Source organism: Mustela nivalis, assembly GCF_964662115.1.
Source record: "Mustela nivalis genome assembly, chromosome: 17".
Lineage (NCBI taxonomy): Eukaryota > Metazoa > Chordata > Mammalia > Carnivora > Mustelidae > Mustela > Mustela nivalis.
In genome coordinates, this window is record NC_139036.1 from 16,884,589 (window position 1) to 16,908,895 (window position 24,307).

The following is a 24,307-nucleotide window of genomic DNA, read 5'->3' on the forward strand; positions in this document are numbered from 1 at the left end:
AGCACAAGCACAAGCAGCTCAGGGCTTTTGCCTCTGGCAGAACATGAAACTGACAAGTTAACTGATTTTCAGAACTCAGAGGGTGATGGGGGCACTGGCCATAGGTCTAGCCCAGCATGGGTGAATATCCACCCACACATAGAAGCAAGCTGCATTCCAGTGCAAGGCCTGACCCTTTCCCAGGTGAGTGAGTATGGGGTGGCTCCAGCCCATTCCCCACCACCTGGGAGGTATTTCAGGTCAAGTGCATCAGTGAGCAACAGGGCACTGGAATGAAGGCAAAAAAAACTTTTCCATCAAGCAGGTTATCCTTCTTGTTCTAGGGTTCCAGGCTCTCTCAGTTCCTCTACAACCCCAATATTTCCAGCCCCAACGTGGCTGAAAACACAAGGTTGTCCCTAAAAGACCAAAACCTGATCTGATTCCCGAGGCCCTAGAGGTAGAAGTTTGCTGACAGTGAGGAAGCCCTTCCTTCTGTCCATACTGCGCACCAAAACACCAAAGCATAACAAGCTGCCCCGCCTTTCAGTTCTGAAGTGAAGATGAAGCCTGCATGGAGAATGCAGGAGAATGAGAAGAACTGACATGGGGTGTGTGCCCCAATGGGGCACCAGGTGCTGGTGGAAAGGGGGCACCCCTCCATCTCCCTAGTATAAGGCAGAGAATGCAATGGCCATCCATGCTAGACTTCCCCATCCCACCAACATTTATTAAATACTTTGTGCAGAGGGACTAAGGTAAGTGAGAAAGAGAAGACCACCTTTGCCTAAAACAAACATTGCTCTAACACACAGGAACCACAAAACAACCCCATGCCAGGCTACCTGGTGCAGTGTGACCCAGCCACAGTTCCCCAAAATTAGGCCATTCACATACCCCCTTCATCATTTTTTGGCTCAACATCACATACCCCGTCATTTAATATTATTTCCCCTTAATTAAATCAACTCACTTTTTAACTTAATTACTTTTAAAAGAAAACATTACTGCCCTAAATGAAAACTTATGATCGCTTGTCATTCATATCATGAAAACAAATACAAACTTATTAAAATCTAGCTCAATATTATTGCCTGACCAAGTCTCTGAGCTTCAAACAACTTTGTTAAGAGAAAAAAAGAGGCAAGTGTTAGGTGTTAGCCAAAGCACTTGCACCAAACAAAGACATGGTCTTTAAAGAAATCACAAAGTTTGAAAGAGAATCAAAAGGGAACACTTTTCGGGGCACCCGGGTGGCTTACCCAGGTGGCTCAGTCGTTAAACGTCTGCCTTCAACTCAGGTCATGACCACAGGGTCCTGGGATCCTGAGCCCCACATTAGGCTCCCTGCTCCACAGGAAGCCTGCTTCTCCCTCTCCCACTCCCCCTGCTGTGTTCCCTCTCTTGCTGTCTCTCTGTCATATAAATAAATAAAATCTTTTTAAAAAAAAGAAAGAAAGGGAACATTTTTCACATCAGTGAGTCAACAGAGAAGGCTGGACAGAAGCAGACCAGAGCAAAGGAGGTCAGAGAGGCCTGCAGGAAAGGGGTCTCCCAATCTTTACCAGCAGTCTATCCCTAGCAGTGTCCCAGCTCACAGAACCTCAAAGGTCGGTTCCCGCCCACCCCCACCCCACCCCCAAACCCCCAGTCCCTGAGACAAAGTGTCAGGCAGCTGCCAACCTGGGTCTCTGCCCCACTGGGGGTAAGCCCAAAAGCTGAAGGGGCCTGGGTGGGAGTCGGAGGAGGGCACCATAGGGAAGTTAATCATGAACAGAGGGCAGACAGCTGCACACCTCGTTCCTAAGGGGCCAGTGGGGTGAGACAGACAGACACGCATGCTTGATCCTAAAGAAAAGGGCCTTCTGTGCCTGGGAACCCGCTCCAGGAGACACATCCGTGTGAAACTGGGACTTAGCCCAGCGCCCAAGTCTCAGAGAGAAACAGGAGCAAGGGCTCCTTCTCCACCCCATGCCCCCTCGAGCTCTGGGACCTCCATGCTTCTGGAAAATGACTGCAACCCCTTTTTGGCTAGGACTGGGAAAAGATAGGCAGCAAAGAGGGGCTTGGAAGCCAGCGGGGTGGGGCCTTCTATGAAAACCAGACTTCTTTCAGACGCCTCGCCCCTCCCCTTCTGCAGGGGACAGCTTCTCCAACCACCCTATGGATCGCATAACCTTAGGCCCACTCAGGACAGGCCAGGACCGCCACTCTCTTCTGCCTTTGGGCCACATCCGCATATACAGCAGCTCGGGGAAATCACTCTGAAGCCTCTCTCACTCTCACTTCTATGGAACACCCACACCTGTGCTCTAGGCAACAGGATGACATTCATTCTTGGCAGGTACATCAGCGCCCCCTGCTGGGCCTCATTACAGTTGTGTCTCTGGTTACTAGCCCAGGAAGAAGAGAAAAAAGGGAGAGGGGTGGGGGTGGGGGGTGCTCCAGAGGGAAAAAGAGGGAGGGAAAGAGAGAGGAGGGAAAGACTGGAAAGGTCTGAGGTGTGGAAGCCATTTATACTTTGTTCTGTTTTTAAGTAGGCTCTATGCCCAGCATGGAGCCCAGCACAGGGCTTGAACTCACAACCCTCAGATCAAGGCCTGAGCCACAACCAAGAGTCAGATGTTTCACTGACTCTCTCATGCGCCCACCATTCCTACTTTGAAAAGAGAGATGCAGGAGGGGTCTTTGCCAACACCCAATGAACTGCCTCTCCTCCCAGTTCCCAATGTCCCCTCTCAGAGCCCACCAGCAGCCCCCAAGGGGGCCCATACCACAACACGTTCCTTCAGTGACTGCACCAGGTGATGCCCAGGCCCAGCAGGGAGGCCGCAAAGACAAGTCTCAGGAGCCCTGGCAACAGCTGTACTTTCCTGGAGCCACACATTTCATACTAAACAGAGGATCTGCCTAGAAACTGGCTCAGATTTTGGAAACGGATCTTGGTAACTTGTGTGGCATTTCCGAGCTCCAAGGAAAGGAAACTGTGCCTGAGGAAACCCACAGATCCCACTCTGTGGCAGGGATCCAGCCCTCAGGCTGCACGTCGTTTGGGATCCAGAGCCTGCCATGCAAGACGTCAATCAGGACTGAACCCATGAATCTAAGTGGCATGACTATAATTTTTCCCTCGATAGAAACATTCGAGAGGACTCTTCTGTGTGTGACATTTCTGATGCACATGAAGCAAATTTTGCATGGTGGCCACCCAGGGCTCCCCCCAGAGAACCAGGAGCGGAAGAGGCTGAGGACTGAGTGGCCTGCAGCCTGTCACACTGAGGACCTCCTCTCACACCCGGGTCCCTGGTCCCCACGTCACATCACCAAGCCTCGCCAGCTGTAGCTACCCAAAGCCACTTCTACTCCCCAACTTCCTAAGACTGAGTGGAAAAGTGAGGAGGAAAGCTGTCTTTCCATAATATTAGCAACATTGCTTAGCAACATCGTTCTAAGCAAGAACCGGCAGACTCTCCAAAAACCTATTCTGTTTGGATCTACAAAGAACAGAATGGTTTCTTATACATGTATTATTTATATACTCTTTTATACACCCAGTCACGCCTTCTGTCTCTGGCTTCCTTGAGAAATGACGTATTACGCCTAACTGAGATTTCCAGACAACTAGAGCTCTGACTTGCAAAACTTTTTGTTTGCCTGCTTGCTCTTAGCGTAATAACCTTGGCCGAAAAATCTCTCTAAAAGTCTTACACATTTTCATTCTTTTTAAAGGCAACCTTTCCTTCGTGGCTCAGAGCCATTATGATCAATACCAACCACTGTACACGCTAAAACTCCGTTATGGGGCACCTGCGTGGCTCAGTCAGTTGAGTGTCTGCCTTCAGCTCAGGTCCTGATCCCAGGGTCCTGGGATCGAGCCCCATACCAGGTTCCCTGCTCACAGGGAGCCGGCTTTTCCCTCTCCTCCCTGCTCATGCTCTCTCTCGCTCGCTCGCACTCTCTCTCTCAAATCAATAAGTAGAATCTTTTTTTTTTTAATTTTTTTTTTAAGATTTTGTTTATTTATTTGACAGAGAGAAATCACAAGTAGATGGAGAGGCAGGCAGAGAGAGAGGGAGGGGGAAGCAGGCTCCCCGCTGAGCAGAGAGCCCGATGCAGGACTCGATCCCAGGACCCTGAGATCATGACCTGAGCCGAAGGCAGCGGCTTAATCCACTGAGCCACCCAGGCTCCCCAATAAGTAGAATCTTAAATAAATAAACAAAAATAAATAAAATGGACAGTCCAAAAACAAACTGTGTAATATCCGTACCACGGAACACCACTTGGTAGTAAAAAGGAACAAAATACCAAGACATGCAAAAACAGGGATGACTTTCTGAAACAGTATGCTGAGTGAAAAAAAGCTAGATACAAAAAAAAAGTATGATTGCATTTATATGAATTCTAAAACAGACAATCTAAGGTGTAAGAATTAGGGCAGTGGTTGCCTCTGGGGGTAAAGAAGCTTCTGGAGAGACAGAAATGTTCTATTTCAGGAAAGGGTGGTGGAATCCATTTGTCCAAAATGTACAATTAAGATCTGTGTATTTCAATATATGTAACTTTTACCCCCAAAACACTGAAATTAACAGTAAGCGCAGTAAGGAGTGGGCTGGGTGGAGGTCTGGCTGACCCAGGCATGGCACTAGCTGCTGGGGGCACGATTCTATTTACCGTGTATGTGCTTGACATTTTCCATAATCAAAGTAAGAGAAGATGTTCATAGTGGGAAGAAAAGGTTAACAGATTATCTCTGGAAGTAAATGATGTTTTTTATTGTCATCTTTGTGTTTTTATACTATATACAAATTTATAAGGACTCCATTTTTGTTTTCTAAGTAAAAAGATGGCTATGGTCAAACTTTTTTTTTTTTTTTTTAAGATTTTATCTATCTGACAGAGAGAGACATAGAGAGAGAGAGAGAGGAAACACAAGCAGGGGGAGTGGGAGAGGGAGAAGCAGGGACTCGATCCCAGGACGCTGAGATCATGACCTTAGCTGAAGTCAGCCACTTAACAGACTGAGCCACCCAGGCACCCCGTTGTTAGACATTTTAAATGAAAATGCCTGTGACACCCCTAACAAGTACTCTTGGCAGGGGTGGGGGGGCTTTGCTCACTATGTTGTTTTGAATCCTCGCTCAGTGACTGTTCACCCGGAAACCAAAGAACTGAGCTTGACAACAGTGAGAGTGAGCACTGGAGGGCTGTGGTGAAGCTCACTTTAGACCCTTTTTGCTCCTGACTTGTATGCATTTGCCATATGCAAGAGTTTTTAGAAAGACTGAGGCACTGCTGTGTACGAGCAGGCAAGTGTTTAACACATACACACACATACACACACACACAAACACCCTCAGGTCAATCTAGGATTTAGGTACCCACACAGTCCATCTGCATTCCCTGCACCACACATTCCACCAAGGTATGTGTCTGTGTCTACGTGTGTACACACGTACACATGCATGCACACACGTGTGTGCAGAGGCAGGGTTGGGATGCCGAGCTGCTGGCACCAGACCAGGCAGGAGTACCAACGTCACCTCTGAGTCAACACCAGGAGGATTGCTGTATGCACCACGGACAGCTCATGAGCCTGGTCAACCAGAAACTTCATAGGTGAGGGCCCCATCTACTGATCCCTGATAAAACTTAATCTGTTTTCTGTTGTCTGAGCTAATCTCTCGCTTCCTTGGGATGGACACTCCTTTCTAGAGGAAACTGCCCCATGGGTGGGGGTAATCAAAGCTCTTCGGCTCCAGGAAAGGTGCTTCCTTCACAACAGACTCTGCACTGGGACTCACTGATGTGTTAATAGCTCTTTCCCATTCAGACATTAAGTCCTCTTAGCCTCAAACACAAACACAAAGTTGATCTCCAGTGTTGACACAGACTCCCAGGGCTTGGAGCTTTGCCCCATGGGGCCCAGCCCTGAGGCTCCTGGAGAGCAACTGTCCGAGTTTTGCAAGCTTTCTACCAGGCAGGCTTTCCAGGGCTCTTTCGCTCTTTACATCAGGAAAGTCCTTCCAGCTATCTAGCCTGCATTACTTCTGCTGTAACCTGCGCTCTTTGGGTAAGCAACTCCCCTCCACCTTTAGAGAAACCCCATTTAGTTCCCAAGTCCCAAAACTGTGCAGGGTTGATGATCCTTTTACCCAAGCCTCCAAAGTCTTTGCTTCCATCCATTTCCTCCCTTGCCCCGGCCCTCTTCACTCAGTCACGAGACAGGATCAGGGACTGCGTGGGTCACAAATGATGGGTTGCAGCTCATCACTAAAGAACCAAAGCCTCCCAATTCGTCCCTTCTTCTTCTTAATAGATTAGAGCCATTTCAAAGTTGTGGGGAGCCAGGCTCAGGAGCCGGCTTTATGGGAACACCATCTGTCAAATCTGTCATGGCAGGGGACATGTAAGGAAGGGTGTCCTAAGATAGTCTCCAGGCAAAGCCGTCAGTGACCTTCACATGGCCCCCATGTCAGTTATGAGAATCACTCTCTTCACCAACCTGGGAAAGCAGGGGTCTAGAACAGAGACAGTTGCAACCCACCCCACCCTGCAAAGCAGTGGGTGCCCCAGAGGCAGGACAATGGATTGACAGTGTAATGTACCCAAAAGATCCAATGGGGAAATCAACTGAGCTGCTTTCTCGGCTGTTGATCCGTCGCAAAAGAATGCCTCCTCCCCAGAGAGGCCTTCGTTGAGCACTTACCTAGAGTACATCCCCTTGGTTACGGGGGACCTAGCTTGTTTTGTTTGTTCTGTTTTTATTGATTTGTCTGTTCACTTGTTGTTTGGTCTTTCTGTCCCAGTGGACCATAAACTGCACAAAGGCAGACACCATGGATGTCTCAGACATCACCACCATTTCCATGCACCCTGAATGGCATCTGACCCACTCCAACGCTCAGTAAACATCATTGGAAGGGAGGAGGGATGGAAGCACTGGGTGGGGAGGGTGGGCGGTGGAGAAGGAGTAAGATAGGAGTAAGGAAGGGTAGCCCTCCAGGAGGATCTTGTGTCCTGGAGTCTGAGCTTCCTTGGCCCCAGAAGATCTTTAGGCTTTTGACTTGACAGAAGGGTTTTGGCTGGCTGTAAGGTAAGGCAGAGCACTGAGGTCCCAGGGTTAGAAACCCACCCTCCCCTCCTCACAGATGGAAAGATTCAGATGGGGTGGCTAAAAGGATGCCTTCTTAGGGCCCTGCATCAAGCTGGGGCAGCCTGGGGAGTCTAGAAACTGCAAGGCAGCTGCTCCAACTCTAAGGTTTCTTTTGGAGTTCCTGAAAGCCACCTCAGCTTTTAGACAACCCCAGGGAGGAGAGGGCTCCAAAAATACCGTATTTCCTGCCAAGCCTAGAGGGAGTTTTTCTAAGTGTGTTTTCTCTAAGAAAAATAAAAGCGTTAACTGCAGCGAAGGTACAACTCTCTTAGGTGGTCCCGAATCTGGTTCATCGGACACCAGCCACCTCCACCATGAGGCTTAAGTTCAAGCCCAATGAAGTCGAAGTCATATACCTGCGGCATACCGGTGGGGAAGTCAGTGCCACGTCTGTCTGCCCTGGCCCCAGAGACCCGGCCCCCTGCGGCTGTCTCCCAAAAAGCCTGGTGATGATGTGGCCAAGGCAACCGGTGATTGGAAAGGTCTGAGGATGACCATGAAACTGGCCATTCACAACAGACAGGCCCAGACTGAAGTGGGACCTTCTGCCTCTGTCTTGCTTATCAAAGCCCTCAAGGAACCACCAAGAGACTGAAAGAAGCAGGAAAACATGAAGCACAGTGGAAACATCACTTTTGATGAGACTGTCAGCAATGCCCGACAGATGCGGCACTGATCTTCAGCCAGAGAACTCTCTGGAAGCACTGATGAGCCCCCAAGGACTGCCCAGTCTGTGGGCTGCAATGATACCATCACCCTCCCAACCCCACAGGTGACCTCAACAGTGGGGCCGTGGGATGCCCCACTAGTTAAGAACTATTAAGGAAGATATTTCAACATGGGATCATTTGACAACCCCCTCCAAAGGAAAGTAAATATGACAAAAATCAAACAAGGTTATTATATTTCAGCTCACTGGACACTGTAGCCTGCCCAAGGCCCTGAGTCTCTACTAACAAGGAAGAATAGCAAATGTTACAGAGATGTTAAAGACATATTAGCACCTAACTGAGATTTTCTCCTTGAGGTTGTGAGGAGCTCCAAAAGAGACCCAAAAAGGGGATGGCTTTCTCTCCAGTGACCAGTGCCAAGCCATGCTGTGTCCCTGTACCATCTAATGTCACTTTTCCCAGTTCCAACTTTGGAATCAGCCCGTGCGTTTCTACCTTCTTCCTCTCCCCACATGGAACTCAGAGAATGAGCTAAGGGCTCAGATGATTCCCCGTGAAGAAATCACCCCACCAGTCCCGAGGTGTCCACAGCCTAGTGTAGGTCACCATCCCAGCTGTTCCTGTCCATGAACAGCTCTGAGGGCAGGTGTTGCTCATCCTGAGAAGCCTGGGTGACTCAGTCAGTTAAGCATCTGCCTTCGGCTCAGGTCCCTGCTCAGAGGGGAGTATGCTTCTCCCTCTCCCTCTGCCCCTCTCCCACCCCTCGTTCACACACACTCTCTCTCTCCTTCTCTCTCTTTCTCTTTCAACTAAATAAATAAATAAAATCTTCAAAATATATATATATATCCTCCCCATTTGCTAGATGAGTAAACTTAGACACAGAGAGGTTAATGCTCCTATCCAGGATCACACAGCTACTAAGAAGCAGAGCTGGGAACCAGCCACAAATGATCCCCATAGATACTGACCCCCACAAAATCCAAAATGAAGAGTACTGGAGACTCCAGGAGAGAAGGTACTGATTGGGCCAGAGGCTCCCCAAGCCTTTCACCAGATTTCTGCCTGTTCAGTACCCAGGCCCCCCTGGTTGACAGACCTTGGAAAGCACTCTGACACCATTGTTGTTTTTTTGTGACTCAGGTGGGGCTGTGCTTCTCCCAACCTACCCATTCTGAACTCTCAGGTGGGTACCATGGTCCAGGCCTGACCAATCCATGTATTCCATTCACTAAGCCACAGTGATCACTTTAGGGAAGAGCACATTAACCTGGTAAGTCCAGAGTGAACACCTGAATCTTTGCTGGCACCACAGGAAGAAGCAGCTTACTAACTTTGGAGCTTCCAGATTTGGTGGCTGTGTTATGAGAGGAGAGCTGCCTACAAATGAAGTGAATGTGGAGGAAACCAGAGCCAAAAAGACTATCTAATATTTTCTGACCTACCTGAATCCAGCCATTCCTGAAGCCGAGTTTTCATAAAGGTATCCATTACAAGAACTTTTTTGGATTTGTTTTTCCTTTTGATGTCTTTTTTTTTTTCCCTAAGCCAATGTGAACTAGGTTTCTGTCATGAGTGACCTAGTTAACTAACGTAGATCTCTACCCAATGGGTAAGGACACACATGGGGGGGGGGGCAAAATTAAGCTTTAACAAGTAAGAGGGCCAGATCACTCCCTCACCCCAGGGGACCAACCCCCAAGGTGGACCATGGAGAAGGCTTCCTGGGAAGAACCCCCGAAACTGCTTCTCCAATACAAACAGACCTGGGTGCACCAACCCACCCAATGAGCGACAGGCTTAGGGACAGTTCATGGAGAGTCCTCAACCCTATCAAGGGGAAAGCAAATGGCACAATTCTGACCCTGAGAATAAACCAGGAATTTCTCTCTTCCTCTCTGCTGCCAGCATGCAGGTCACTCATTTCATCTTTCTTCAATAAGATCAAGGACTATTCAAGGAAGATGTTTAAAAAAGGAGGAAGGGGGAACTGACCAACAAATCCAAAATGTGGGACATTCTATAGAACCACTTTGCCAGGTCTGCTGTTCTATATTTAAGGAATCTAAAGAAGTGTGACAACCCAGTGCAGTGGCCACTAACAAAAAGTCAATAATATCACCTACTACACGATCCATATTCAAACTTGGAACAACTGGAAACATTTATACAGAGACTGTATGGTAAATTATCTTATTACATTAATATTAATTTGCTTATGTGTGATAATACTATTGTGGTTACATCAGAGAATAGTATTATTGGTGAGGTTTTGGTGAGTATTTTTTTAAAAATTTTTTAAAGATTTTATTTAATTATTAGAGAGATGGAGAGAGAGCACAAGTAGGCAGAGCAGCAGGCAGAGGGAAAGGGAGAAGCAGGCTCTCCACTGAGCAGGGAGCCCGATGTGGGACTCGATCCCAGGACCCTGGGTCCACGACCCGAGCTGAAGGCAGATGTTTAACGACTGAGCCACCCAGGGGCCCCTTTGTTGAGTATTTAGATGTAAGGTGTCATGATGTCCACAACTTGTCTCTACCTTACCATCCTTATACAGACAAAGAGAGACAGAACCACTGACAAATGGACCAAATCTCTCCTCTTGTTATCTGTAGGTCCCTTCCCTCGTCTGTATTCTCTGCTGTAAGATGAGGGCTAAAGGGGCACCTGAAAAAAGAACTAAAGACAGAGGCTAAGATGAGATGGTCCTTTCCAAAGTATTGGTGATAGGAGCGGTCTCCTAGGTCACCCCCTCTCTCCCCAGTTGTTAGTTCTAGGCCTCTCAGGGGACCCAGTTCTTAGAACTTGACCTTAAGATGGGCAGACAACACCCTAGACCAGCCCAGTAAGATCTGACCTCTCAGTTTTATCAGCAAAGAAAATGTAGCTGGGCTCTAAGCTGTGGCTTCCCCCAAGGCACCTGCAAGGTGGGACTGGTGTCTTGTAACCATGACAAGGTGAAAAACCATAGCCAGCCCCTCTGAACGTGACTGGGAGGTCACTGCATTCAGTCTCATGACAACTTGCCAGCCATCTCTCCTGTCAGTAAGGCTCTCTGGACTCCTGGGGCTTCAGAAAAGGGAGGGGTGGAAGATATTCTCCACAAAAGAAGCTTCCTGCGAAGATCCCAGATACATGCAGACAATTCAGAGGGCCACAATCCACTGACTTAGAGAGGACTCTGCTGCTCGGGGCGGATGGTGTGGTGGGCAGTGCACAACTGGAGAGACTCAAGAGAATGAGAAATCAGAGAAATGAGATCCTAACAAAAAGGACATTTCACCCAACAGACTGGTGAACGTCCACACCCACCCGTGGTGGGATAAAAGCTGTTGACAATTTAGCAGTATGGCTAAAAGAAGTCACCTACCCTACCCCCAGCAGTATCACCCCTAAGCTTTACTCATGTCTAGAAACATATTCCCCCATGCACAAGCATGTACACTGAACATGTACAAGCATGTTCATTGGAGCACTTTCTATAAGAGTTAAAAAACATCAGAAACAATTGTTTAGAGGGAAAACAGGTAAGCAGAATGTGATAGATTCACAAACTAGCTACTATGCAATGGTTACAAAGAGTGAGCTCAGCCTGGGGCACCTGAGTGGCTCAGTCAGTTAAGTGTCTACCTTCAGCTCAGATCATGACCCCAGGGTCCTGAGATCAAGCCCCATGTCAGGCTCCCTGCTCAGGGGAGAGAGCCTGCTTCTCTCTCTGCCTGTGCTCCTTCCCCTCGATCGTTCTTTCTCTCTCTCTCACTTACTTTGTCAAATAAATAAAATCTTTAAAAAGAAGAATATATGTTCATATTATATAGGAATTTATACAGAAGGACTGGAAAGGACCTCTTAAGTGGATTTAAGGAGGTAACAGGGTGGACTCGTAGTAAGAGGCAATCTTCTCACTGTATATATTTTTATGTCAATTTGCTTTTTGAACCAAATACATGTAAATACATCTACTATTCAAAGGAAATTATAAGTAAATAGTTAAATAGTATCAGTCAGGATAACCACAATACTTTAGACAGCATAGTGGAAACACTTAGCAATACTCATAAAAACAGAGGTCCAGACCCTTAGGGCCAGTTATTCCACCCTCAGGAATATATAGCCCAAGGAAATAAATTCTGCACACGCAAGAAACTACTTTCACCAAAATGGGTGTTCCTTTGGCATTTCTGGGGATGGAGAACTTGAAGCAACCTAAATGTCAACTAATAAGAGATCAGTTCATTTATTTATGCCCTGGAGACAAGGCTGCTGGGTACACCGTGAGCCGCCTCCCTTGGGATGCTCCTCGATACCTCTCCCAACTCAGGACAATGACAACTGAGTGCAGGTGACCAGCCTTCGGGTGATGAGATCGGCGGACAGCACAGGTGAAAGCCACTGATGCTCAGAGTTTCCAAGGGGAGCCCCACACTCCATGTGCCCAAGCACAGTCTGCAGCCATGAAAGATGCAGGTCCCAGGTCCACCCTCCAAATTCCAGTACAACACATCTGGGGTGAAGTCCAGGAATCTGAATTTTAACAAATACCCCCAGATGATCCCCTTTGGTAACCACTGCCCTACATCGGTGCAAACCTGGGAATAATTTCCATGAGGGAGAAAAGATTAATCACAGGAGCTTTTTGCTTCACTTTTCTCATGTTTTCTTTTACTTCTTGTATTTTTTTTAAGATTTTATTTATTTGACAGACAGAGCTTACAAGTAGGCAGAGAGGCAGGCAGAGAGAGAGGAGGAAACAGGTTCCCCACAAAGCAGAGAGCCCAATTCGGGGCTCGATCTCAGGACCCTGAGATCATGACCCGAGCCAAAGGCAGAGGCTTTAACTCACTGAGCCACCAAGGCACCCTACTTCTTGTATTTTTTAAGTAGGCTCCACACCCAATGCAGGTTTGAACTCACAACTCTGAGATTAAGCATCGCATGCTCTACCCACTGAGCCATGTTTTCTTTAACATCATGTGATGTCATCTTTCCAGTAAACACACAGACGCGTACACATGGATAGTGATTTTTGTATATAAGCACAAGCCCAGGAAGCTGAGGTCTTCTGGAAGCAAATGTCTCAGTCCTGCTTTCTAGGGAGACCAGAAAGCCCTCTATAGTCTTACTAAGAAGACGTTACCATTCTATTGCTGTTATTATATTAATATTAATATCAATTAATTACTAATGTATTACAAGTATAAGCTTTATTAATCATTAATAAATGATATTTTAACAAGCAATTTCATTGCATTTACCTTGTGTACTGTTGGAAGCACTTTACCCTTGTTGACTGAATTAATCATCATGACAATCTGTGTGGTATTACTCTTAATACTCCCATTTTACAGACTTAGAAGCTGAGAGATGGAAAGGTGAAGCCATTTGCCCATGGTTTCAGGTAAGGTACAGAGCTGGACTCCCCACTGGGCACGGGGCTTTAAGAAACCAAGCTCTTAAGCACTCTGCTCACCCAACAGCCTTGATCCTGTCAGATGGGCTGGGAGGTCAACACCAGGCTGCAGCTAGTTCAGTCTGAGAAATCACTCAAAGGGCATGTCTGAAGCATGGAGGGAGGGGTGGAGGTTGCTTTATCTCTGTGGCATAAAATAACCTTTCCCTGACAGTCTCTATGGAGCTCTTCCACTGATTCATGTGATCCCTTTTGCTGTCCAGCTCTCCCTTCTTGGGTCAAGCCCAGGTTCCCACCACCAGGGGTGATGTGAGACCAGTGCCACTTGCTGGAGTGCTACAGGTGAGCTGGGCGAGGCACCGGGAGGGGCCCCCCAGAAACATTCTCTGTTGATGGGGGTCGCTGGCCTTTCCCTTCGTAGAGAACTGAAGCCCCGAGAAGGAGGCGGTAGGCAGAGATTAAAAAAAAAAGAAAAAATGCCTTCCTAGCCCTAACTCACCACACCCTCCATCTGAAGAAAGCAAGTAATTAATCACTGAGACAGGAACCAGCTGCACCAGGAGCAATGGGAGAGGGGAGGAGCAGAGACTGAGAGAGAGCAAGACAGAAGAGCAAAGAGAGATGGAAAAGATGCAGATACCCAGAAATGGGGAGGGAACAGTCACCAACAGAGAAGATGAGCAAAGAAACACTGAAAATGACACAGCAGAGGGAGCACAACAGTCAGGAAATCGTCACCCGCTCTTCTGGCCCTGGCCAGGGCTCCCTCGTGCGTAGACCTCATCTCCCCAGAGAGCAAGAAGAGAACGCATCCCAAGTTCTAAACCTGAGCGAGCGCAAGGCACCTGTTCTCCCTTCTGCCCTCGTGGCCGCCAGGAGAGCAGGCAGTCTGTGCTAACAGCGCCACCTGCTGGCGTGGGGGAGAACTATGTGTTCTCCCATCTTGCCCACCAGGCAGGGGTCAAGCCTGACAGGTCTTAACCCATTCCCCACCCTCCTTCTGCATCTTCCCACCTCCAAGCCTCCAAGCCTGTTCCCACCTCAATACATACATCCTGTTCCCACTGCCTGGGATGCTCCTCGTGGCTGGCCCCTTCTCTTCACTCAATGTCTTCACTCAAATGTCATTTCAATGAAGGGATAATTTCTGACCATCCAAAGTATCCCCTGTGCATGCCCCTTATTCACCTCACTGTCCTGCTTCCTTCACAGGACTGGGTGTTATCTGAAACCACCCAGGTTCTCTATTATGTTCCTGTCTGCCTCCCTCATTAGAAAGTACCACGAGGCTCATCTAGATCTTAACAGTCTACTTTTGTATGAACTGGCTCCATATTCACTTAGCTGAGCTACCCTGAGCTCAAGAACCCAACTTTAAACTCCACGGAGATGGGCCACAAGCTCTTCAAACTCACCCTGTTCAAAGCCAAAGTCATTATCTTCCCCATGAAAACTGGGTTTCCCTCCTGTACTCCCGGCTTGGTGACCCACAGGACAACTCTGCAAATCTTCAAGGCATGAAGCCTAGCTTCATGGGACTCCCAGCTTCTCTGGGACTCCTCCACTCACAGAGACAGACCCCACGTGGACCAGACACCTGCTCTGAAGATTCCCCTACACATGGCCCTGGCCAGGGCCCTCCCCTCCAGCCCCAGTCCCTGCCTCCAGTTTCCTCAGGAGCAAGTGTCCTCACCTCCCAGTTCCACCCCAGGACTACCAAAGCTGCCTTCCCAGGGGCTCTCCCTCCCCCTAACCTGGGGCTCCCATCCCCTCCTTAGTCCCACATCAGAGACACCCCCACACTCCCTGAGCATACCCCACACTCACCTCAGTACCTGACTCACTGTTTCTCAAATAGCTCCATACATTTGCCAATCCCATGACTTTGCCCTTATGCCCTGAAATGTCCCCCTACAACTCTCCCCTCTTGTGGGATTCCTTTTCAACCGACAAATGCTACCTCCTTCAGAAAACATTGCCTGATTCCACAAAGAAGAATTCTCTGCTCCTCCCATATCTCTACCAGCATTGCCTCACATCCCAAGCTTTGCAGTTAGCTGTTGAACGTCTGTCACCCACACACTGTGAGCTCCTTGGGCACAGGGACCAGGCCCTGAATCCCGTAACCACTCTCAGTGTCTTCAGTAACAGCCACGGTCATGAGCAGTAAGGACTGTGCTAAGCACTTTTCATGTGAGTGCATTCAACCCTCAAATATCCCTATGACGTAGGGGCTTTCATTATCTTCACTTTCCAGATGGGAAAACAGAATCTCAGAGACGTTCGGGAGTTTTATCCAAGGAACGTCATTACTGAGTGACAGAAGCAGGATCCCCAGCTCCCAAATCAGTGCCTGGCACAAAGTAGGTGCCCAATGAATATTCATTAGCTAAACAAACAGCTCTCTTTCTCCCACAGTAGACCTCAGTGCTGTTCACAGTTCAAAGGCATGAACACCCCATGCTCTTGCTTTCTCTGTGCCAACTCTGACCCAGTTATAGGAGCCAAGTTTCTTGTCTTCTGTCTTCCCCCTCCTGCCCAAACTGTGAGCCAAAAATGACCCTGCTGTGTCAGGTGAGAGAAATGCTAGTGATGAGCCTATGTTCAAAGGGCATGACATGTTTGGAGGTAAAAGCAGGCACTGTACAGAGGCAGCCCTCAAAGCTTCCAGGTGTCCCCTTCAGACCCCCCACCAGCGTCGACACCTACCTCCCCTTCCTCTTCTTTAGCCAAACCTCCTTACTTCAGCTTGGTATACAGAATCTGCAATCCATACACGACTTCCCATTCAATTGTGTTGTTTCCCCGCTGTGTAATCAGTAATCGCTCCAGTTGTGCTTGGCCCTCTCTCCAACTGCCTTATTTATTACACAACCACTCAAGAACGTGGCTGCCTCTTCTGACCTTGACTCAGGGTGTGAGCTGTGAGTTCTGGATAGCTAACCCAAGAGGTGGCACGCAGGGCACCGTCGCCCCACATTCTTCTGTACGCGTGAGGCCCACCACAGCCGATGCATTGGCACTTACTCTGTACTCACAGTTGACTAAAAGATCAAGAAAAAGATAAAGGCAAAACAGATTTTTGACTGAATTAGCCTCCCAACAGTATTCCTGTCTCAGACACAAATTCCTGAACCCATACCATTCAGGAGGCAGGACATGTTGACATCACTGGGGCCCGCCCCCCGAACAGAGCCTGGGTCCCACAGTTCACTCCAAGGAACTTGGACCCCAGATTGGGAGACCAAAATGCATCAGGCATAGTCATGTGACATATGGTCTCATAACACAGCCCCCCCAGACCTATAAACCAGAAACTACCTCAGTCCCAAGGGGAAGTGGGTGGGGGGGGAGTGGGGCAGAGTGTCCAACCAACCCCCTGGCTGATGCGGCTTCCACCACAGCACCGAGAAGTCCTGGGTTCAGGTGTGAACAGAGGAAGTGCCCTGTCTCCCCTGACATGGAGGCAGCAGCCACCCCCCCCCCAATCTGGATCCCTCCAGGTGTCCCCCAAGCCTCAGTGGGACTAGCAGCATCGATGTGTGTCCGTGTGAGTGCAGAGCACCATTCCATCCTTCCATGCCTGGACCTGTGTCTGAGCGTGCCACTGGGTCTGCCTTCGGGCTTGTGCTCAAAATTAAGTATGATCCAGAGAGCAGGGGCATCTGGGTGGCTCTGTCGGTTAAGTGTCTGACTCTTTGATTTAGACTCGGGTCTCGATCACAGGGTCGTGAGTTCAAGCCCCACGCTGGGCTCCATAAAAAAAGAAAATGGGAGAGAAAACATAATGACAAAACCTGTGGAGCCAGACAACCCTGGCTGAGTCCTCCTTCATCCTATACCGCCTGTAGGGCAGGGGAGGTCAGTGTACCACCCTGAGCCTCGGTTTCTTCCACTGTAAAAGGGAAAGAACAGAAGGGGCGACTTCACAGGACAGTGGGGAGGACGAAATGAGGTAGAATAGCCAGTGCTCTGGAACTGGCAACTCTCTTTATTGCTGTTACAACGGAACATGGCAGCAGAAGTCAAACAAAAGTTTGTGCTTTTTAGGGACAGTGTTTCCGAGAGTGGGTGTGACTGTGTGTGTGACTCCGGATAAGGTCCTGTCTCAGTGCATGTAACAGTGTGTGCACCTGAGTGCCGGGGAAGCCAGGGCCTACGACTCACTACACGGGGCTGGACCTCACCAGGTTCTCTCAGCTCCTATTCCCTGGCCAGAGGGGACAGCTGTGTGTGAACTCCGGCTCGTGGCCACCCCCAGGGCGCCACCTAGTGGCACTAGATCCAGGCAGCCTGACACCTTCTGACCGGAGGGTCCAGGAGCATGTAGGCAGCAGGAGACAACATCACAGACTGCAGAATCTCTGGGCTTGTGCAGCTCTCGGAAAACCACCAGGGGAGTGTGGCCTTCTATTTCTAACCAGTGCCATCTAACAGAACTGTCCGTGATGGTGGAAATGTTCTGCACCTGGGCTCACCAGCGCAGGAGCCACCAGCCACATGTGCCTACTGAGCACTGCGAATGTGGCTAATGCAAATGGGGAACTGCATTTCTAGCTGTACTAATTTTAATTAATTTAAATGTGATTCACCAGACATGCCTGTACAGGACAGTACTAGCCTGAAGGACTGTTTGATCCTGGGCATCCAGCTATGCCCGCAACAGACAGACCAACTCCCTGGACCAAGGCATCTCCTTTTCACACATGCCAGTTTGACTCTAACCACGTCCGCAGAGACCCGACTGACCCGGTGATGAAGAGCCAAGAAGTCAGATCCTCTCCTAGAGCCCCTGGGGGTGCAAGCAGGTCCCAGGCAGTGTGCCACGCCTCCAGGACACAGCACACCCTGATCCTGGAAGAGGTGGGGGCCCTGTGACTGAAGAGCCTCCTGAACGCAGACAGAAGCATGGACTCAAAGACAAAGAAACCAGCTATGTGATTCAAGCCAGGGACATCTCAGAGGCTAATTTTCTTCACCTGTGAAATAGGACTCGGAGAACGTAGCCCAGAAAGACTAGGTGAAGATCCAGATAAGGCATATAAAAGCATCTCACACAGTGCAGCTGCACAGAATACGCAGGAAATGTTGGCTAAATTATTATCAGTCCTATAGAACCCACATATACCCCTGGCAGCAGTGTTAACAGTAAAACCTCCTTTAAAAATATAAAAATAAAAATTATATCTATACTATTCATATAATGCATATTATATATACTTGGTTTTATCACAGCATACATGACATAGAATGTTCCGTGACTTTCAGCTGTACACACAGTGACTGGCTAAGTCTGCACATCAGGCTATGCTCACAAGTGTAGCTGCCATCTGTCACATACAACGCTACTAATGGACTATATTCCTGACGCTGTACCTTTCATGCCTGTGACTTACTGAATCCATAACTGAAAGTCTGTACCTTCCACCCTCTGCCCCTTTAACAACCATCGGTTTGATCTCTGTATTTATGAATCTGTTTCTGCTTTTTGTTTTTGTTTTGTAGATTCCACCCATAAGTAAAAATCATAAAACCCTTTTTATTTTTTTTTACTTTAAATTCCAGTATAGTTAACCTACGGTGTTATATCAAAATAAAATAACAGTGTTGGGGCGCCTGGTGGCTCAGCGGGTTGGGCCTTTACCTTCAGCTCCGGTCATGGTCCCAGGTCCTGGGATCGAGTCCCGCATCGGGCTCTCTGCTCAGTGGGAAGCCTCCTTCTCCTCTCTCTCTCTGCCTGCCTCTCTGCCTACTTATGATATCTCTCTCTCTCTCTCTCTCTCTCTGTGTCAAATAAATAAATAAATAAATAAATAAAATCTTTTAAAAAAAAAAGAATAAAATAACAGTGTTATATCAGAATAAAAAGTTTCTGCACAGCAAAGGAAACAATCAACAAAATTAAATGGCAGCCTACCAAGTTGGAGAAGATATTTGCAAATGACATATCCAATAATGGGTCAGTATCCCAAATCTATAAAGAACTTATAGGGGGACCTGGCTGGCTCAGTCGGTAGAGCATGTGACTCTTATTCTCAAGGTTGTGAGTTCAAGCCCACGTTGGGGATGGAGGCTACTCAAAAAATAAAAATAAAAATAAAAAACCGGGGCACCTGGGTGGCTCAGTGGGTTAAGCCGCTGCCTTCGGCTCAGGTCATGATCTCAGGGTCCTGGGATCGAGTCCCGCGTCGGGCTCTCTGCTCAGCAGGGAGCCTGCTTCCTTCTCTCTCTCTCTCTCTGCCTGCCTCTCAGTGTACTTGTAATTTCTCTCTGTGAAATAAATAAAATCTTTAAAAAAAAATAAAAATTAAAAAAATAAATAAATAAATAAATAAAAAACCTAGGGTGCCTGGGTGGCTCAGTGGGTTAAGCCGCTGCCTTCAGCTCAGGTCATGATCTCAGGGTCCTGGGATCGAGTCCCGCATCGGGTTCTCTGCTCAGCAGGGAGCCTGCTTCCCTCTCTCTCTCTCTGCCTGCCTCTCCATCTACTTGTGATTTCTCTCTGTCAAATAAATAAATAAAATCTTTAAAAAAATTAAAAAAAATTAAAAACCTATGGAAAAAAATTAAGAACTTATACAACTCAATACCCCAAAAACAAATAATCCGATTAAAAGTGGACAGAGGAAATGCACATAAAACCTCTCTTCAGGGTAATCTGGCTACATCTGGAAGAGGGGCAACCCAACAGCCTCACCTGCAGGTATGCCCCCAGGCTCTCATGCATATGCACAGAAGGTCACACAAGGACACAGTCACTACAGCATTCTCTGCAATATAAGAAAACAGACTGCGGGGAGGGGGTGTGCGCCTGGGTAGCACAGTCTCTTGAGCATCCAACTCTTGGTTTCAGCTCATGATCATGATCTCAGGGTCGTGAGATTGAGCCCCACATAGGGCTCCAGGAGGCTTGAGACTCTCTCCCTCCACATACTCCCCCACCCTGTGTGCTCATGCTCGTGTACACACTCTCTCTCAAATAAATAGATCTTTACAAAAAAAAAAAAAGAAAAGAAAAAGAAAATGTTAACGACCCAAGAGACCATCAATAGGAGATACAAAGGGGAAGCAAAAAATACAACATATTCGTACACATAAATACCACATGGCAGTTAAAAAGAAGGAACTAAATGCATGACACCATGGATAGATTCCAAAATCCACGTGGAGAGGCACAGATGCAGAACTATGGCGGTAACAACGAACACTGTTCTAAGCACTAGAGATATGTAGGCTTACACAATTCCCAAAATAGTCCTGTAAGCAGGTTTTAGGCTTTACTATTATTCCCATCTTACAGATGACTAAAATGAGGCACAGAGAAATTACGTAACCTGCTGGGACGTCTCAAAAGCTGGAAAGTGCCAGAGCCAAGACCTGGACCCCAACAGTCCGACGCTAGAACATGACCATGACACTCATATAAATTTAAAAGGACTGCAAGGCTCCCCCAGCCTCACACTTCAAGGGGAGAGGGACGCAGGCAGAAACCGCTGGACCACGGCAGGGCAGGAAGAAATAAAGGCATTTCCTGCCAAGGAAACAACATCAGCAAAGACGGCAAGGCTAAAAAGTGCCAGAAAACAGCAAGTCACACCATCTGGCTGGAGCTGAAGATCAAGAGGAGGTTGTAAGAGGGGCGCCTGGGTGGCTCAGTGGGTTAAGCCGCTGCCTTCGGCTCAGGTCATGATCTCAGGATCCTGGGATTGAGTCCCGCATCGGGCTCTCTGCTCAGCAGGGAGCCTGCTTCCCTCTCTCTCTCTCTCTGCCTGCCTCTCCATCTACTTGTGATTTCTCTCTGTCAAATGAATAAATAAAATCTTTAAAAAAAAAAAAAAAAGAGGAGGTTGTAAGAAAAGTGAAAGAAGAAAAAAAATGATGATGCATGTGGATTCCTAACACACAGAGAAAACTATATAATGGCTCTAGACACCTACTCATGGATATGACTGCATTAGAAAGACTGAGAAAAAAACCCCAAATTCCCAACAGTGCTCACCTCTATGGAGGGGGGAGACAGGGTAATGGAGACAAGGAGAAGTGATTACAGGGATTTAACTTGAGGATGCCATTTCCTTTATTTAAAAAAAAAAAAAAAAAAAAAAGCTCAAAAAGTTTAATACAGAAGTACCATATGATCTGGCAATTCAGCTTCTGGGTATGTGCCCAAAAGAACTGAGGGGCTCCTCAGAGTCTTGTAGATTCGTGTTCAGAGCAGCATTATTCATACCAGCCAGAAGGTGCAAGCGTTCCTCGACAGATGAGTGGATAAACAAAATGTGGATAAATAAAATACTCTCTGTGTATTTTATCTTAAAAAGGCGGGGGATTCTGACACATGCTACCACACGGATGAACCTTGAGGATACTACGCCCAAGTGAAATATGCCAGACACAGAAGGGTCAACCCTGCACAAGCCCACTTCTCTGGGGTTGCACAGTGACCAAATTCACAGGGACAGAAAGCAGAATGCTGGTCAGCAAGGGGCTGGGGGTGGGGGGTGGAGACAGGGAGTTTCAGCTTGGAAGGATGAAAAGTTCTAGAAATGACTAGCGGTGGATGGTTATATAACATTATAAATATAATGCCACTGAATAAGTAATAATGTTATTAAAATAATAGGTATATTTTACCATCATTGTTTAAAAAGGTTTGGTGAAAAGGCAACAAAATGTTCACAACTGCCAGGTTTGGGTCATCAGTACTCCAAGGTGGCCATGACACTATTGTAAAAATCAGACAAACAAAACAAGAGCCTCAGGATGGCGGAGGGTGTAGAAGCGAGACCCAAGCCCATGCAGGCAGGACGCCCCTCATCGCCACCCCCTCAGGCTTTCCCATCCCTCCCTGCCCCTCCTCCTATTTCTACTGCATTGTGGTTGCTATAGAAACAAGGCACCTTGGGCTCCCAGAGCCCAGCCCAGGTGCTGCTAACTCCAGGAATCATGTCAGAGTGTGAATGCAACAAAAGCCGGATCATCCGGGCCTCATACACACACACACACACATATGCATATACACATACACATACACACACATATACACATACATACACACACACATGCATACATATACACACACATACACACATACACATACACATACATCCATATGCATGCACACATACACATATATACATATGCACACACACATATACATAAATGCATACACATATACACATACACACACACATACACACATACACACACGTCTGCTCTCTTGGTAGGTTTACCAAATAAGGGTGTGTCTGTGTAGGTCCCCGCACTAATACCAGCGGCTCATTCCCGACAGCCGCAGGCCTGGGTCTGGATGCATACAGGTCCTGTTTGCCTCAGGGGGTATGGCTGCATGCATGTGCACATGTCACATGGGCATCGGTGTCCACACAGTCCAGGACTATGATTACTAATACCAAAAATCCTGTGGCAGGTAACATACTCCACGCCTCCCCTGGATTATCTCTTTGAAACCTTACAACAGTAGTACCTATATGTATTATCCCCAATGAGACATAGAGAGACTGTGCAGCTTACATGAGGTGACCCAGAGCACATGAACCTCCCCACATGACTGTGGGGAGAGAGCTTTAAATGTCACCAGTTCCCAAAAAGCCACAAACACAGCTGCCTCAGAATACCACCCCTGGCCTTGCTAACACCCGGGTCTCCTGGGCCCCACCTAGGCCTGAGGAAGCAGACTCCCCAGTGTGGAGGGGCACAGCAGCCGGGGTTGGGGCACCCCCTGGTCCAGCCTTGGCTGAGCTGGCAGGGTGGTCTGGACAGACTGTGGCAGGCTGAGTTCCCTTTAAGTCCTCTTTCCGGGCCTAGAAATGGGCCTGGAAAGCCTGCAGCCCAAAGACCCTCAATTCCAGACGGTGTCTGCTCACAACGAGCTAACCAAGAAAGTGCCAGTGACTGCCACCTCTCTCTCTCTCTTTCACATGCGCAAGCTCGCATGCGCGCGCACACACACACACAGATCTCTCGGGGCAGGGCTCCAAAAGTCAGTTATGTGGCTTTGTGGCCTGCCAGGCACGGATTTCCGCCCACTCCACCCTCTAAGAATGAGTGGGTCATGGGGTGGAGGTCTACACTGCGGTCACCTCCTAGTTCACAACTCAGCCCCAGGCAGGGAGGGGTCAGTCACCTCACCTGAACAACAAACCATGACGAAGTGAGGCTGGGCACCTGCAAGGCTCCCCCAGCCTCACACTTCAAGGGGAGAGGGACGCAGGCAGAAACCGCTGGACCACGGCAGGGCAGGAAGAAATAAAGGCATTTCCTGCCAAGGAAACAACATCAGCAAAGACGGCAAGGCTAAAAAGTGCCAGAAAACAGCAAGTCACACCATCTGGCTGGAGCTGAAGATCAAGAGGAGGTTGTAAGAAAAGTGAAAGAAGAAAAAAAAAAAAACCACCCTAGAAATGTACTGGGGCACAGAGAGGTTAAATACCTTGCCCAAGGTCATGGAGATGGTGGATCAGAATTTGAAACGTAGGCTGCCTGACTCCAAAGCTCACACGTCGACCGCTAAAATGGGCTTCACTGCTCGGTAGCCTTCGCTTCAGCTCATGTTCTGGAATGCTATGGAAGGCTGGCTAGGCCTGCAGCAGAGGTCATCTGTGTGGTGGGAGAGCATCTGCGCCCCTTCCCCCTCAAAATTAGCAATGTCACTGCTAGAGGGTAGGTTGCTGGGATCTCGTAAGCAAAGGCCAGGAATGCTGCTCAGTATCTACAATGCACAGGACAGCCCCCACCACAAAGAGTTATCCAGCCCCAAATGTCAACAGAAACCTTGACCCAGAGTGACTCACTCACCGGGAGCCCACTTTAACATCCAACCTGAACTGAGACAATCATCACACTTGCTCACCCCTTGGGCGGGATCCCAAATTTTGCTGCATATTAGAATTCCCTGGAAATCTTAAAATATATATATATTGATGTTGGGTTGCACTCCGGGCATTCTGATTTCCAGTTCTGGAACTGGGTGCAACCCGGGCATGAGAATTTCTTCTTTTTTTTCTTTTTTTTTTCTTTTTTTTTTTTTTTTCCCCAGCGTCACTTGGCACCAGGGAAATACAAATCAAA

The 24,307-nt window shown here is 48.1% G+C and overlaps 1 protein-coding gene and 1 pseudogene across 7 annotated transcripts in view; one reads left to right on the forward strand and one right to left on the reverse strand.

Moving 5' to 3' along the window:
- RAP1GAP2 (RAP1 GTPase activating protein 2) overlaps window positions 1–24,307 on the reverse strand; it is a 231,358-nt gene that overhangs the window by 149,012 nt on the left and 58,039 nt on the right. The window lies entirely within an intron of this gene.
- LOC309851660 (large ribosomal subunit protein uL11 pseudogene) lies at window positions 5,966–7,948 on the forward strand (annotated as a pseudogene). Its single transcript, XR_014316600.1, has 2 exons — window positions 5,966–6,052; window positions 7,408–7,948. The product of XR_014316600.1 is annotated as a large ribosomal subunit protein uL11 pseudogene (transcript).